The 14,832-nt window shown below is 36.7% G+C and overlaps 1 long non-coding RNA gene across 3 annotated transcripts in view; it reads left to right on the top strand.

The window, feature by feature from the left end:
- Nucleotides 1-8,093, top strand: part of LOC116661945 — an 82,956-nt gene extending 74,863 nt beyond the window's left edge. For 2 of the 3 annotated variants that reach the window (XR_004317903.1, XR_004317904.1), the window contains 5 exons: nt 686-776; nt 2,700-2,868; nt 3,487-3,561; nt 4,720-4,853; nt 5,276-8,093. This is a non-coding gene — a long non-coding RNA (uncharacterized LOC116661945). The remainder of the gene's footprint in view (nt 1-685; nt 777-2,699; nt 2,869-3,486; nt 3,562-4,719; nt 4,854-5,275) is intronic. The other variant, XR_004317905.1, reaches the window with a different exon arrangement.
- Nucleotides 8,094-14,832: the final 6,739 nt, after the last annotated feature.

The following is a 14,832-nucleotide window of genomic DNA, read 5'->3' as shown; positions in this document are numbered from 1 at the left end:
AGAGAGCCTCTTATCATCAAGTTATCATCAAGGACAGAATCACTTGAGCATTTCCCAAAGTGCCTCTAGAAATATTTCAAATTTTGTTTTGTACCCAGTCTTCACCCAACATCCTCATTCTGTCTAAGGCTATACCGAGGGAGACAAGGGCAGATCCACAGTCTCAGCTCATGAAATGAGGCTGACGAATGACCAAAGTAGTATTCATTTTTATTTCTTTTGCTGTCATCAGAATCAAATTTATTATAATATTTGTATTATTTCTCATGGACAGTTTGGCAACCTGTGTCAAAAATTTGAAAAATGTTCATAACCTTTGACCTGATATTTCTTAATGCTAGGAATGTAGGTTAAGGAAACAGAGATATGAATAAAAATTTAGCATAATTGAGAACAACTGGTAACTCACTGAATAACTAAACATTTTGTGAATGTTTAAGTAAATTTTATATTATTCAACCAAGAAAATTTCTGTTGTAGAATAATGACATATAAAAATGTAAATATGTACCCAAATAGACTGGAAAAACTCTGGAAGAAATTATGCTAAAATATTAGGGAGGGGTTTCTCAGTAGTGAGATCAATAATTTATATCCCCAATTATCATGTATATTTTTATAACCAGACAAAAACTATACTTTCTGAGTCTTTTTAAAAATCTATCTTCTCATCCTTTCTACACAGGCAACAAAAAAAAAAAAAAAAGAAAGAAAGAAAGGGGACAGAGAAATGGAAGTGACAATAAATTCAAGATAATTGAGCAACATATCAGCAGGTATTTATGGATTATGCCCAGGTACACCAAGCCCATTCCTGGATTAATCCTGCAAATCACTCCCTTATCTTAACGCTCTTGGCCCAGTGTGACTGTCCATGCAAATAACAACAGGAAAAAAAAGCAAGAAAGAGTTCAATTCAGATGGTTCTCTGCTTTCTGATGTCCCAGGGAGGAAAGAGAGTGGTGTATGTAGCTCGAAGCCTGGAAATCTCTTTGAATTCTAGGCTAAACCTCTAGTCTGCTTCCTGCCCTTAAAGGTGGTCTAAAATTTAAACCAAAAATGAAGGGCATGGAATCTAGCGACTTTGACATTGTCTACTATACTTCCTCTCAATTTGGCAGTAATTGGGAGTATTAAGAAATAGGGCTACTAGCCTCAGACAGGCAGTTCCCTGCTGGCTAAGTTTCTGCTGACATCATCCGAGGTAATGCCTAGGTAGCAGAGGGGTGGGCGGTTCTTGTCTGAACTCCATGCCCTATGGCCCACAGGCTTTCCTCCTGCCTTCCCCCTCGCCACCCTCCTCTGCACCGTGTCTAGTACTCCCACGTGCTCAGTCAGCCAGTCGGAGTGAAAAACTACTGACAGAGCGTGGCAATTTCGAGGGATAAACTATACACAGATTAGGTAAATTGCAGGTACACAGGCTTATTATTTAAATTAGCTAGACACAGCTTACTTGTTAATTAGGCCCTTACGAGGCTGTTGCTCTAGATTTTTCTCCAAGGCTGGACAGCTCACTCATTTGGCCCTCTTCTTTCCTGACAGACCAGCAGTCCCGCCCCTCAGGGCTGAGGTAAAACTGCACCTTCTTTAGGTACTCCAAAATTATACAGCATATAGTATTTATTTTACCTCTTGAGTAGAAAAGCAATATTTTTGTTTAAAAAAAATCACAAAATAAGAAGTTTAAAGTAAGAACAAAAACCATCCATAATACCTCTACCCAGATGTAACCACTACTGTTCAGACATATACTTTATGTCCGTGTAAATGTATTTATATGTATATATGTAAACATATGTAAACAAAATCAGTTTTATGTTATAAAAAAAGTTTAGATCCCCTTTTTTTGCACCTAGTATTATATTTTGAGCATTTTGTAAGTCAACATTTTTTAAATGGCTTCATAGCATCCTTTCACATGGGCATGACAATTTATTTGAACTATTCTTGGTGATTTACAATTTTTCAAGTTTTCATTGCTATAAACAATGTTTAGATAAGTATCCATGTCTGTATATTGTTAAGGAGTATTTCCTCAAGATAGATTCCTAAAAGTGTGATTAGAAGTCAAAAGGAATGCTTGCTTTATGTTTAAGACATACTTCTAGATTACCAGCCAAAATTGTACCAATTCACACTACCTCCTATGTCAGAGAGCCTTGGCAATTCTTGGCACATGACAATTAGGGGCCAGTGTTTTCAGTGTGCTTTGGGAACCCTGACCCAGTCCCAGATATGCAAGGGTCTTTCTTACCTATTATTTGCATCCAACATTGACTGCAGTTTCCTACCTATGATCAGAAAGACTCTCTATGGATTTCTATAGATCTTTATGGAAAATGACTTTTTGATATGACCATGAAGTCAAATTAGTAGTCCTGTTATCTGATATCTCTTAGTTACATTTCTCTAAAAATTCCACTCATATCCTAAATCTTACCAGAATGTAATAAAAATTACAGGGCAAATGTCCATGTGAAAATCTTACTGGCTGCTTGTGTGATTTCTGATGACCAAACAAGCCACCAAATAAATGTCAAGTGTAATTCCGTAATGTTTTCTGTATTAGTTTTAGTTAACTTCGGTCAGTTCCTGTGCAAGTTACATGGGAGAAGCCTAACATCTTGCTAGTGGTAACGTGCCAGGGAGTGTGCGCTTCTCACCTTACGTGAATCCTCTCATTTAATCTTCACTAGGCTCTTAGGTGAAGTTCTCCATGTGCTGTTTTGCTGATGGGGAAACTGAGGCTTAGGGAGTCTAACACTACTGCAACCACTGGAAAATGGTGGACCCAGGCATGAGACCCAGGTCTGTCTGGTCCCACAGCTAGCGCTCTTTCCACTTCACCACATGACATTCTGAAAGGTAAGTTGAAACAGAGCTATAACCTCTTATGATCAATAACTTTCATCTTCCCACTAATATCTCTTATGATGTTTGATTCTGTTTCCAGCAAAAAACCTTCTACCATGAACTAGTACTACCCCAGGAATATTCTGAAAATTAATCAATAAGTGATTGCACAGCTACCCAGTAACACAACACACCTATATAAAGTATATGATGGCATTAAAGCTGCTGTAAGACAGAATGACTTAAACCCAGTGGCCCCAATTTTTATGTTATCTGTTAGTCTCTCTGTAGATGTGTACTTTCTTATTTTACAAAATATTGGGAGAGAATGTTTATCCTCAGATACCTTCATTGTAACTCTTGCTGACATCTAAGAGTTCTACACAAATAGCTGGAGGCAGAATTTGACTATCTGTACATCAAGGTACAAGTTACTAAATATGAGGTCAGAACTAATCTAGTGTATGCATCAAGTTCTTTCAGAGCATCTCTCTCCCTCCTCTTCCTTTACAAGGAGTGGCTTGCTTTTCAGTGTGTGTTTCTTGTTTCTTTGAATAAATTATTAACCATTTATATGAGAATCCTATAAACATTTGGGCAATAATCTGAGACAATTCTTTTTGTCCACAGGAACCATCCTGAGTACGTTAAAGCTGCTGGAATTTACAAGATAGCAGCCCAGTTACAGAACTGGTATTGTCCTAGGTAAGCTCAGTTAACAAGGCCTGTTGGGCAATTTAATACTATCCCTCCAAGTCAGAGTTTCTCAACCTCAACACTATTGACGTTTTGGGCCAGCTGGTTCTCTTCTGTTGAGAAGAATTCCTGTGCCCATAGTATGTTCAGCAGCATGACCGGCCTCTACCTAGCAGGTGCCAGGAGCAACCTCCCCTCCAAGTTGTGACCATCAAAAATGTCCCCAGACTGATAAATGTGCCTGGGGGTGGAGAATAGTGGATGGAATCTCCCCTAGTGGAGACTACTGCTCTCACTACAGTGTCCCCAACTTCTTTGTAGTGAGGTACTACTTCTGATTTCCACTCAAAGCTTGAGGTTAAGGTAAAGAAGGAAGAAATGGTTATAAAGAGGAAAATGCTTGAGTTGGGCAGAGGTGGTTAAGAGGGTAGGGTAGATCTACAAATACATACAATATTAACCTCTTCCCTACAGAATTGTTTTAAAGAAGAATCAAGAAAGGTATATTTGCACTATTAGATAGCATATATATATAGATATATTTAGATATATCTATATCTATATCTATATCTATATCTATATCTATATATATAGATATATATAGATAGCTATATATATATGATAGCTATATATATATGCTATATATATAATATATATATATATTCCAATATATAGGAAATATATTGGAATGATTAAGAATTTAGTCTGTATAATAATAAGAATCTTTATGGGAATCCCAGATCTGTCACTTAGTAGTTGAATGGTTTTGGACAAGTTTCTTAAGCATCCTGTGTCTCAGTTTCCTCATTTGTAAAAAGGGGACAATAATATAATACTCATTTCACTGGGTTGCTGTCATGATTCAATAACAGAATGTAAATAAAGTGCCTATTAGGACAAAACAAAAAAGTACCCCGAAAAGGTAATTCCCTTTATGTAAGTGATATAGAAAAACTCTTGGAAAGTTATTTGACTATTTCTTTTTCTACATTGATGTTTTAATTTTGGAAATTAAAAAAAAAAGGTTCCCTATCTATTTTTATGAACTAACCCAGAGAAACTTTCCTGAACAATCTTTCTAATAATCTTCCTGCTTAAATGGAATGTAGCTTTATTTTTAACAGGGAATGATTTCCTGAATTTTTAATCCATGTATGATTATTAAAGAACAGGTTAGGACAATGGAGGAACCATTGAAGCTGCCAAAAGGACCTGTACTCCTTATGCACCCCTGCATCCAGAGCTAGCTAGACAGCCCCAGTCACTCAGAACCACTACAAGGATTATCCAAAGCTTTAGAGGTAAGAGATGGTAAAGCAGAGGCTGGCTGGATTTTGGCCAGTAAAATCATGTTAGACCTGTTTGATTCATGTGTGATTGACTTGGCTTGGGACAAAACATTTAACCACGAGGCCAAAATTTTGACCTTTTCTGGATGACTAAGAAAAATCTCCCAAATGAATGAAAACATCGAAGTCCAAGCTCATGAACCTCCCCATTAAATCACAACTAATTTAATATCTAAGGTCCAACTACAAAGTAGGCAGCTATGTACTTGAAAGGAAAATAAAGGATATTGATTTCAATGTGCATAGAGATTTAGCAGTCAAAAGTTCTGTTATAAATATCTCCTTTATTTGTCAGTCTCTCCCTTAGTGACCAAATTTAAGATCCCTTAAGAGCCATAAGAATAATGTAAAAAATGTTCTGTTCCCATCTAAAGTTTCTGAATCACCTTGAAGTTTCAGCATCAATATGAACTCAACCCACTACTTCAGTGCGTCAAGAAAGAGAAATGTTTTCCAGCAGAGAGCCTTCAACAATGACCTCTTGCACAGACATTGAAATCCAGAAGCTTTTGCTGATTGATGTCATGTGATTGTAACTAATGAGAACCTGAGATATTTCTCTAGCATTTGCCTCTCTTGCCAGCCTGATTCAAATCTGTTCAACTTCAAGACACCGTATAGACACAGTATAGAAACTCAAGGTTTGGGCTACACCTCTACAATGTTGTGCGTTTCTTTCTGCATTACTCCCATCCCCAAGAAATAAAAGTACAAAGCAGAAAATCAAAATCATCAACAATCCCACCCACCAAAATGTAACATTTTGGTATATAAATAAATTAAAACCTTTTCTATGGAGATGCATCTTTTAAAAAAACAAAGGAACATTTGGTGTATTCTTTTAACAAGTGTTTTTCCTCATCTATTATATATCATATATATTTTTTGAAGCACAACACACAAATTGTAAGTATAGAGTTGCCTGAGTTTTCACAAAGTAGACATGTCCCATGTAATCATCACCCAGGTAAAGAAATTAAATATTACTGACTTCTCAGGGTTTTGTGCTTCCCCCCAGCCACACTCCTCATGCCAGAAGTAAAACACTATTCTGGCTTCTTTCACCATTCACTACTTTCATGTTTGTGAACTTTTCATAAATGAAATTATAAAGTATGCACATCTTTTTGCATCTAGCTTCCTTTGTGTTTTATTATAAGACTCATCCAAGTGGTTGCACATGGCAGTAATCACTCTCCCTTATGGTACAGAGGTCCATTGTGTGAGTACACAAGTTACTTTTTCATTCTATGCTTGATAACTTTTGGGAGGTTTCCAATTCTTGGCTATTATGAATAGCGCTGCTAAGAGTGTTCTTGTACGTATCTTTGGTGCCTTTATGTTCACATTTCTCTTGTACATAATTAAAAGTGGAATTTCTGGGTTATGTTATGACTGTGTTAGCTTTAGTACAGAGTGTCAAACCGTCTTCCAAAGTGGTTGGGTATGCTCACACTCCCACCAGCAGTTCATGGGCATCCCAGTTGCTTTACATTCTCACCAAAACTTGTTACTATCCGTCTTTTTCATTTTAGGCATGCAATTGGATGCATATTTGTGTCTCCACCTGTTTTCAATTTGCAGTTATCTGATGACTGATGATGCAGAGTAGCTTTTCAGAAGTTCATTGGATGTCCTTTTTTTGTGAAGTATCTTGATGAGTGTTTTACCCTTTTGTCTTTTGGGTTGTCACTGTTGATGTGTAGAATTCTTTAGATATTCTGGTTACATATATTATAAACATCTCCCAATCTGTAGCTTATTTTCATTCTCTTAATGATGCTTTTGATTAACACAAGTTCTTGAGCTAGTGTCCAATTTTACAGCATCATCTTTTATAAAGAGTGTCTGTGTGTCCTGTTTAAGAAATCTTTGCCCAAAGTCAGTAAGATTTTATCCTATCTTTTTCTAGAAACTTTATTGTTTTATCTTCACTTTCAGATCAGCAGCCCATCTGTAATTGATTCGTACATGGTGATATATGGAGGTGCGATTTCCTTTTTTCCTATCTGTAACCCAATAGACTGTGAATCCAGCACCATTTATTGAAAAGGTCATCTTTCCCTGCTGCACTGCAGTGCCACTTGTATCATAAATCAAGCAACCATATGTATACAAATTGGTTCCGGAACTCTCTATTCTGCTCCATTTATCTAATTTTGTGCCAACATCATGCTATTATTTTAATTATCATAATTTTATAAGGTCTTGTTATCAGGCAGTGCACGTCCTCCACCTTCATTCTTCTTGTCTTATTCTTGGCCCTTTCCATTTTTAATAAAAACTTTAGATTAAGCATTTCAATTCCCACAGAAACACCTGCTATGGTTTTAATTGAGACTGCTATGGAATTTATAGATCAACTTGGAAAAATTATATCTTTAAAACAGTGAGTCTTCCAAACTATGTGCATGGTATATACCTCCATGTATTTAAGTCTTTTTAATATCTCTTGGTGATCCTTTGTAGTTTACTGTGTATTGATCTGACATACATTTCATTTGATTTTTCCTAGGTATTTGATATTTTTATGGTGTTCTAAAGCTATATTTTAAATGTTCATTTTCTATGATTATTTCTGGCATATAAGTACAACTGCATATTTGATCTTTAGTCAATGACCTTAACAATTCACTTATTAATTGCAATAACTTGCTTATAGAATTTTTTGGATTTTCTACATACACAAGCTCATCTGTGAATAATGACAGTTTTGTTTCTTCCTTTCCAATCCTTACACGATTTTACCATTGTTTTTCTGTCTTGTTGCACTGGCTAATACCTCTGGTACAATGATAAATGGGCATCCTTGTCTCATCCCCAATCCTGGTGTATACTGGGGGAGACCTTTTCAATATTTTATTGTTAAACATGTATCCTGTAAGCTTTTGATATATACTCTTATCAGACTAAACAATTTCTTCTTTCTTCCTAGTTTTATACCAGTTTTATTTTTTACATCTTGAATGGATTTTATCAAATGCCTAGTTATATAAAATATGAATTTCTCACTGATTCTCTTACTGTGAATTATATTCATTGTTTTAAAAATGCTAAGCAACTCTTGCATTTCTGAAATAAACCTAGCTTATTTGGGATATATGATCTTTTTAAATATAGCACTGCATTTTATTTTATGTTAGGATTTTCCATTACACAAAATTTAACATGTTGTGAATAACTAACCACATGAATAAATATGGGTCTATTTTATCAATTTTAATGACTGAATTCATTCCCATACTGATGTACCACAGTTAAAGTTGTTTTCAAAATATTGCCATTACAAATAGCATTATGCTGAACACCCTTGTCCGTGCATATGTAACTTGTACCTGTTTTCCAAAGTTCTCCAAAGTATCACTGCCTTCTTGGTGTCATTTGAACTCAGCTGTAGCTTTATAAGTATCAATTGTCAAGAATCAGAGCCCAGATTTCTTGATTGCTTTCTTCAGGTTTCCTGGGTAGCAGAAGCTCCATAGTATATAATCTTGAGCTTGCTAGCAGTGGCCCTGGCTAAAGATTGATATCTACTCAAAGGACAAAGGACCTGGTAAGTAAAAAACTAAACACCTTAGTATTAAAATGGAAAACAACCTGGGAAAATACTTTATGACACACCTGAATATGGTCTCAGGAAAACCCAAATAGATAATGACAAGAGCAAGGCAAATGACATCAGAAATGCTGGATTCACATACTAATTACCAGCTATGGAGTCTTAGGCAAATTAGTGCTTGCTGTAACCATGGGTTTCTTTCCCAATAAAACAGAAATATATTAATATTAGAGGATTGTTAAGAGGATAAAATGAGCAGCTCCTACTACAGAATCTTTTACAGAGTTGGCATTCAGTAAATGTCAGTTCTTTTAGTTTCTCTTTAGTTAAGAGGATGTTTTTTAAAAAGGAAAGCACAGAAAGACTCTAGAAAGGATTTGCTAGTTTTCCTTTGAAGTAGCTCAGAAAAAAAAAAGTCTTTTCCTACATCAGGATCTTCCCTTAAACTTTAATACATGTAAACAAATAGAACACTTCCTACACTTGAAAACTGCCTGGAGGAAAAAAAAGGATCTATATTATTAATGACATCATTTATTTTGCATGGTAATCAAAATGTCTATGTAAATATCTTTTCTGTGTGACTTTTTAACTTGTCATGAAAGCTTAAAAACTCAGGGTAAAGTCCTAGTTCAGAGATGACTAATTAGGATCAGATTAGGTACTTCTTAGTTGTGAAATAATTGAGTCACACTCTCAGTCTACACCTTTTGATCTGAGGGTGGTGACATAAAATTAGCAGAAACCACTTGGGGTATGAGGCATTGGTTAATCATTTAAACTTACTGACACTTATGCCAGAGACACTTGATTCTTAATGGCCACCATAAGTCTGTAAGGCAATGTCCAGAGTGTTCATCTCTTTGCATTTCCACTCCTGGTCTTAGTTTTATCCTCTAGAGCTACAAGAGTTACTGGAAACCTTATTTATGTGACAGTCTTTCAGTTATTTAAAGTTAGTGCTCAAGAGAGGGATGAATTAGGAGTATGGGATTAATAAACTACTACACATAAACTAGATAAGCAACAAGGACCTACCATATAGCACAGGGACCTATATTCAATATTTTGTAATAACCTGTAATGGAAAAGAATCTGAAAAAATATACATATATAACTGAATCACTTTACTGCACACCTGAAAGTAACATAATATTGTAAATCAACTATACTTCAATTAAAAAAAACTAAGGAAACCTGAATAAAGTATGTACTTTAGTTAATAATAGTGTAAAAAATAATAAAATAAAGTCAATGCTCATTTCTCAGTACACTTTTCAATAAGGATTATTATGTAAATCCAGTTTACAGAAGAATAATAAACTTATAAAAGCACAAGTCGAATCCATTTTCAAGAAAAAATTCATGATACCTGGTCCTATAGGATGAGACATTCACAAATTTATCAAACAACTCAAATTAGATCAGTACTCCTGTAAAATAAGCGGTCAGTTTTTAAAAGCATGATAAAGTTGAACCTTTGCTAGTATCTTTTTTGTGTAGTATGAACATTTGAATATCTGTACAATTTTTAAATTTCTTAATAAATGCTGACTTGTCAAAATGTTGAACTGACAATTTAGGGAAAGGAAAGGAGAGGTTATAAATGTCCTGCTCCCTTTTTAATTTATTTTTGCTACAGAGTAAAGAACAGTCCAGCCCAGCCCACAGGAAAACTGCTGAAGTACCACTGATGCTGGGAATTACTCTTCTCTAAGCCAAAAATGTGAGAGCTCAAAGAGATCTTTAAAAACTTTTTTTTTTTAATGGAGGCAGTGGGGATTGAACCTAGGACATGCTAAGCAAGCACTCTACCACTTAGCTAGACCCTCCATCCTCAAGGAGACCTTTAAAATCACTAGCTCAATCCCCTTATGATACAGATAAGAAAGCCTAGTCACAGAGAAAGAAAGTGGATATAAGGTCATTCAACCAGTCAGAAATGGGACTGGCTTCCCAGTCCCTTTTTAGTCATGTTTCCACTGTTCTTAACGACTTTCTGCTGAAGGCAAAAAAAGCTGTTGTGAGATCCATAAGCATCAGAAGGTTTTATATCTCAGTAAAGAAACACAGAAGCCTGACTTGGCTTGCATGGTCTGGCTTTTGGTGACAAGTATACAGTGGACATGCTTCCTGGGAAACCTAACCAAGGAGATCTACCATACTCAGCAGCAGTGTAGCTTGGACCTCAAGATTCCTGGGTTAAGACTATAGGGAAGGACAGCATTTGTAGATTTCCAAACTACCAATTAAGCTGGACTCCAGTGTTAACTCACACATGCTTCCCTTTGCAATGCTGCCTGGAGTGTGAAAAACCACTTTCCCAGAGAAGTGATTTACAGATGTATTGGTTATTCTCCTTTTGCCCCACCTTCCCAAATCCATTGAACTCCCTTCTCGGCCCCATAGCTACAGTAGCAGGAGTTCCTTTGTGACTCCAGCTCCTGCCTTGTGCTCCTTAACCCCTTCTGCAGATCCCAGCTCTCCCTGGCCTAAGGGTGAGAGTTTTCCACTGTTGTTTAGTCACTGGGTAGCTCACCATCTCTTCTTGGTTCCCTTAACCATGCCTACACCTCTGTAAATAGACTTTCATTAAATGTTATTCAGAATCCAAGTTGAGTATATGTCCCTTTTTTTTTTTTTTTCTGGAATCCTAGCTGATAAACAAGCTTCTCTATATCTTTCCCACATAATACCTCAAATTGTAGTGAGGTTTTATGTCGCATCCCTTAGGGAGATAAAAACAGGCACACTGTGACCCACACAGAGACTTGGCTTCTCAGGATTCTTTCTTTAGAAATCACTAGATATCTCTATTGCATATGTTTACCTCCAGCAATATGCTGGACGTAGATAAACATCAAATATTAGCTTTATATAAATAGATTTTTTAAATCTGTAAATAACCAAGAGTACCAGTTCTGTGCATTGTAACAAGAGGCTTCCATTTTAATAGGGTTTGAATACAATGCAACAATTTAAATGTCTTGTCAAAAGTCATTAAAGTAGAATGCATTTGTGTAGCTACTTCCATCAAGAACCATTTTTAGACAGTGGCTGGCAAATAGTTTTTTTTTATGAAAAATATCCATACTATTCCCAAAAGGTGCTCCCACTTCTCTAGGAAGCATGCCTTAGTGTTATGGAGAGATAGGGAGAGGCCTGAGTACGAACTCAAGGCAAAGGAGAGAAGAATTTACTTCTTCTGGACATTAGGGACTTAATATAGCTCTTTTGCCACAAGAGCTAATGTAACAACTACACACACATAAAAAGACACACATCCACTGAGTTCCATTAGGGGTCCTCTATATCCTCCTCCTCTGCTTTGAAGCTTTTTTTAGTGACACGTCTCTGCAAAAGCCCTTGTCACATAATCGTGGAATTTCTGTTATTTATTGAAGTATAGATGATTTACAACGTTGTGTTAATTTCTGGTGTATAGCATAGTGATTCGGTTATACATATATACACATACATATTCTTTTTCATTATAGGTTATTACAAGATGTTGAATGTAGTCCCCTATGCTATATACATTAGGACTTTGTTGTTAGGAGTTTCTGATTTGGGTATTAGATATCGCGGAGACCAGCCCCCTAATGAATGCACAGATACCCTCCCCGCCAAAATCACTCCGGACACCCTCAACACCTTGTAATTGCTCCAAATCTTCCTCATGGGCTTTCTTCCAAACCACTGTAACAGTTTCCTAACTCATAAAGTCACTTTCCTGAGTTTAAAAACCAAATAAATAAACAAACAAACAAAAAAAAACCCTTCAATAGGATGGGTCAAATGTATGGTGATGGATGGTGGTCATGACTTTGTAGTGTATACAAATGTTGAATTATCATGCTGTACACCTGAAATGTAAACAAACAACCAAAATGTATTTTTAAATGGGGGTGGGGGGTGATAGAAGAAACCTTCAATGACTTTCCATTGCCCTCAAAATAAAGTTCAAATCCCTTACATGGCATGCCAGCTCCTTCATAACCTGGCCCTTTCTAACTTCTTCAGACTCTTCTCTCACACACCTCCCATTTCAGTTCTGGAGTCCGGCCACACACACTGTTCTAACACCTCAGTTTTGTATAAACTATGCTTTCTCCCCCTCTTCCTCCCCTCTTTGACATAATTGTTCTTTTTAGATAGCACCTCTTCCAGGAAGCCTTCCCCAATAAGTTAGGTAACTGTTTCATATGCTTCCAAACTATCCTACAATGTCTCTTTTTCAGTGCTTATCATAGCCCAATGCAAATATTTATTTATTTGTCTCCCCCAACACACAGTAAACTAGAAGTTCCTCAGAAATGAGAATTAAATATAACTGATTTATGATTAGGTCTCAAGGACCCAACACAGTACATGATACATGGAAAGTGAGCAATAAATGTTTATTAAATGAAAAAGATAACATCTACTTTCCTGTAGCTTTTTACCTACGAGTCTTCCCTCTGGAGTCACATAGTCCCATTCTCACATCAACAGGTGATGAGTTATAGGACTGCATCCTTGAGAAGAGGTCTTATCCTAGCTTTTCTAAGTCATCACTATTCCCTCCAAATGCCAAGGTAGTTTTGTACCACTACATAGTGGGTCCTTGATGATTTCAGACTGAAAGCCCAGAGAATTAATACCTTCATTCATTCAACAAATATTTATTCAATACTTTATATATAAGGCACTGCTCTAGGTGTTGACAACACAGCACAGTTAATAACACAGACAACAATCCCTGCCCTCATAGAGCTTATATTCTAGGTGGGGGAGATTGGGATAAAACAAAACGGATAAAGAATATCACTCATTAGAATGTGACGAGTGCTGGGAAGATAAATAGAGCTGGGGAGAGACAGAGGGAAAGCCAAGAGGGGATAAAATCTTAAAGGACAGAATGAGCAAAGAGAACAGTAAGTGCAAAGATTCTAAAGGAAAACTGTTCCTGGGGAATTCAAAGAACAGCATAGAGGCCAGTGTGTGGCTGGGCAAAGTGAGCAAGGAAGGGAGTAGAGGAGGTGCAATTAAAGAAGTAGGGAAGTTGGAAGAAGTATATAAGGAATTGTTGACCATTGTAGAGACTTTGACTTTTACTCTAAGTGAGATGAGGAGCTACTAGAGGGTTGTGAGAAGTAACAGTCAGATTCTGGATGTATTTTAAGGGATGAGCCAACATGATTTCTGACGGATTGGATGTGAAATGTGAGTGAAACAAATGGGTCAAAGCTTAATGATTAGAAAAATGGAGCGGCCATTAATTGAGATAGGGAAATCTGTGGGAGGAGCAAGGCTAGGGAAGGTGGGGGTGGAAGATCAGGAATTCAATTTTTGATGTGTTGACTTTGAGATGCCTATTGTACATCCAAGTTGAAAGCTTGAGTAGGCCATCGGATACTCGAGTTTGGAGTTCTGTGGAGAGATCTGGGATAGAGATAAATTTAGGAGTGCTCAATAGATAAATGAGATTTAAACATATGATAGGGGATTAGATCACTAAGAGAGTGAGGACAGAGAAGATACAAGATATGAGGACTGAGCCACTGAGAATTACGGCATCCCTTCAGTGTGGAGAGGCAGAATAGATGGGAAGCAACCAATAACCAAAATGCTGGATCATAAGGTAAGTCTACTTTCAGTTTTTTGAGGAATCTCCATACTGTTTTCCATAATGGTTACACCAAACAACATTCCCAGCAACAGTGTAGGAGGGTTCCCCTTTCTCCACACCCTCTCCAGCATTTATCGTTTGTGGACTTTTGAATCATGGCCGTTCTGATTGGTGTGAGGTGATGCCTCATGGTAGTTTTGATTTGCATTTCTCTGATAATTAGTGATACTGAGCATTTTTTCATGTGCCTACTGGCCATTTGTGTGTCTTCATTCATTGAAGAATTGCTTGTTTAGGTCTTCTGCCCATTTTTGGATTGGGGTGTTTGTTTTTGTGTTATTAACTTGTATCAGCTGTTTATATATTCTGGAAATTAAGCCCTTGTCAGTCACATCATTTGCAAATATTTTCTCCCATTCTATAGGTTGTCTTTTTGTTTAGCTTATGGTTTCCTTTGCTGTGCAAAAGCTTGTAAGTTTAATTAGGTCCCATTTGTTTATTTTTGTTTTTATTTCTATTCTTTGGGAAGACTGCCCTAGGAGAACGTTGCTAAGATTTATGTCAGATAATGTTTTGCCTATGTTTTCTTCTAGGAGACTTATAGTGTCTTGTCTTAAGTCTTTAAGCCATTTTGAGTTTATTTTTGTGTGTGGTATGAGGGAGTGTTTAACCTCATTGATTTACATGTTGCTGTCCAGTTTTCCTAACACCACTTGCGGAAGAGACTGTCTTTTCTCCATTGTATATTTTTGCCTCGTTTG

This window comes from Camelus ferus, chromosome X (assembly GCF_009834535.1).
Source record: "Camelus ferus isolate YT-003-E chromosome X, BCGSAC_Cfer_1.0, whole genome shotgun sequence".
NCBI classification, from domain to species: domain Eukaryota; kingdom Metazoa; phylum Chordata; class Mammalia; order Artiodactyla; family Camelidae; genus Camelus; species Camelus ferus.
The sequence above is the reverse complement of the archived record's forward strand: the minus strand, read 5'-3'. Positions and strand labels throughout refer to the sequence as shown.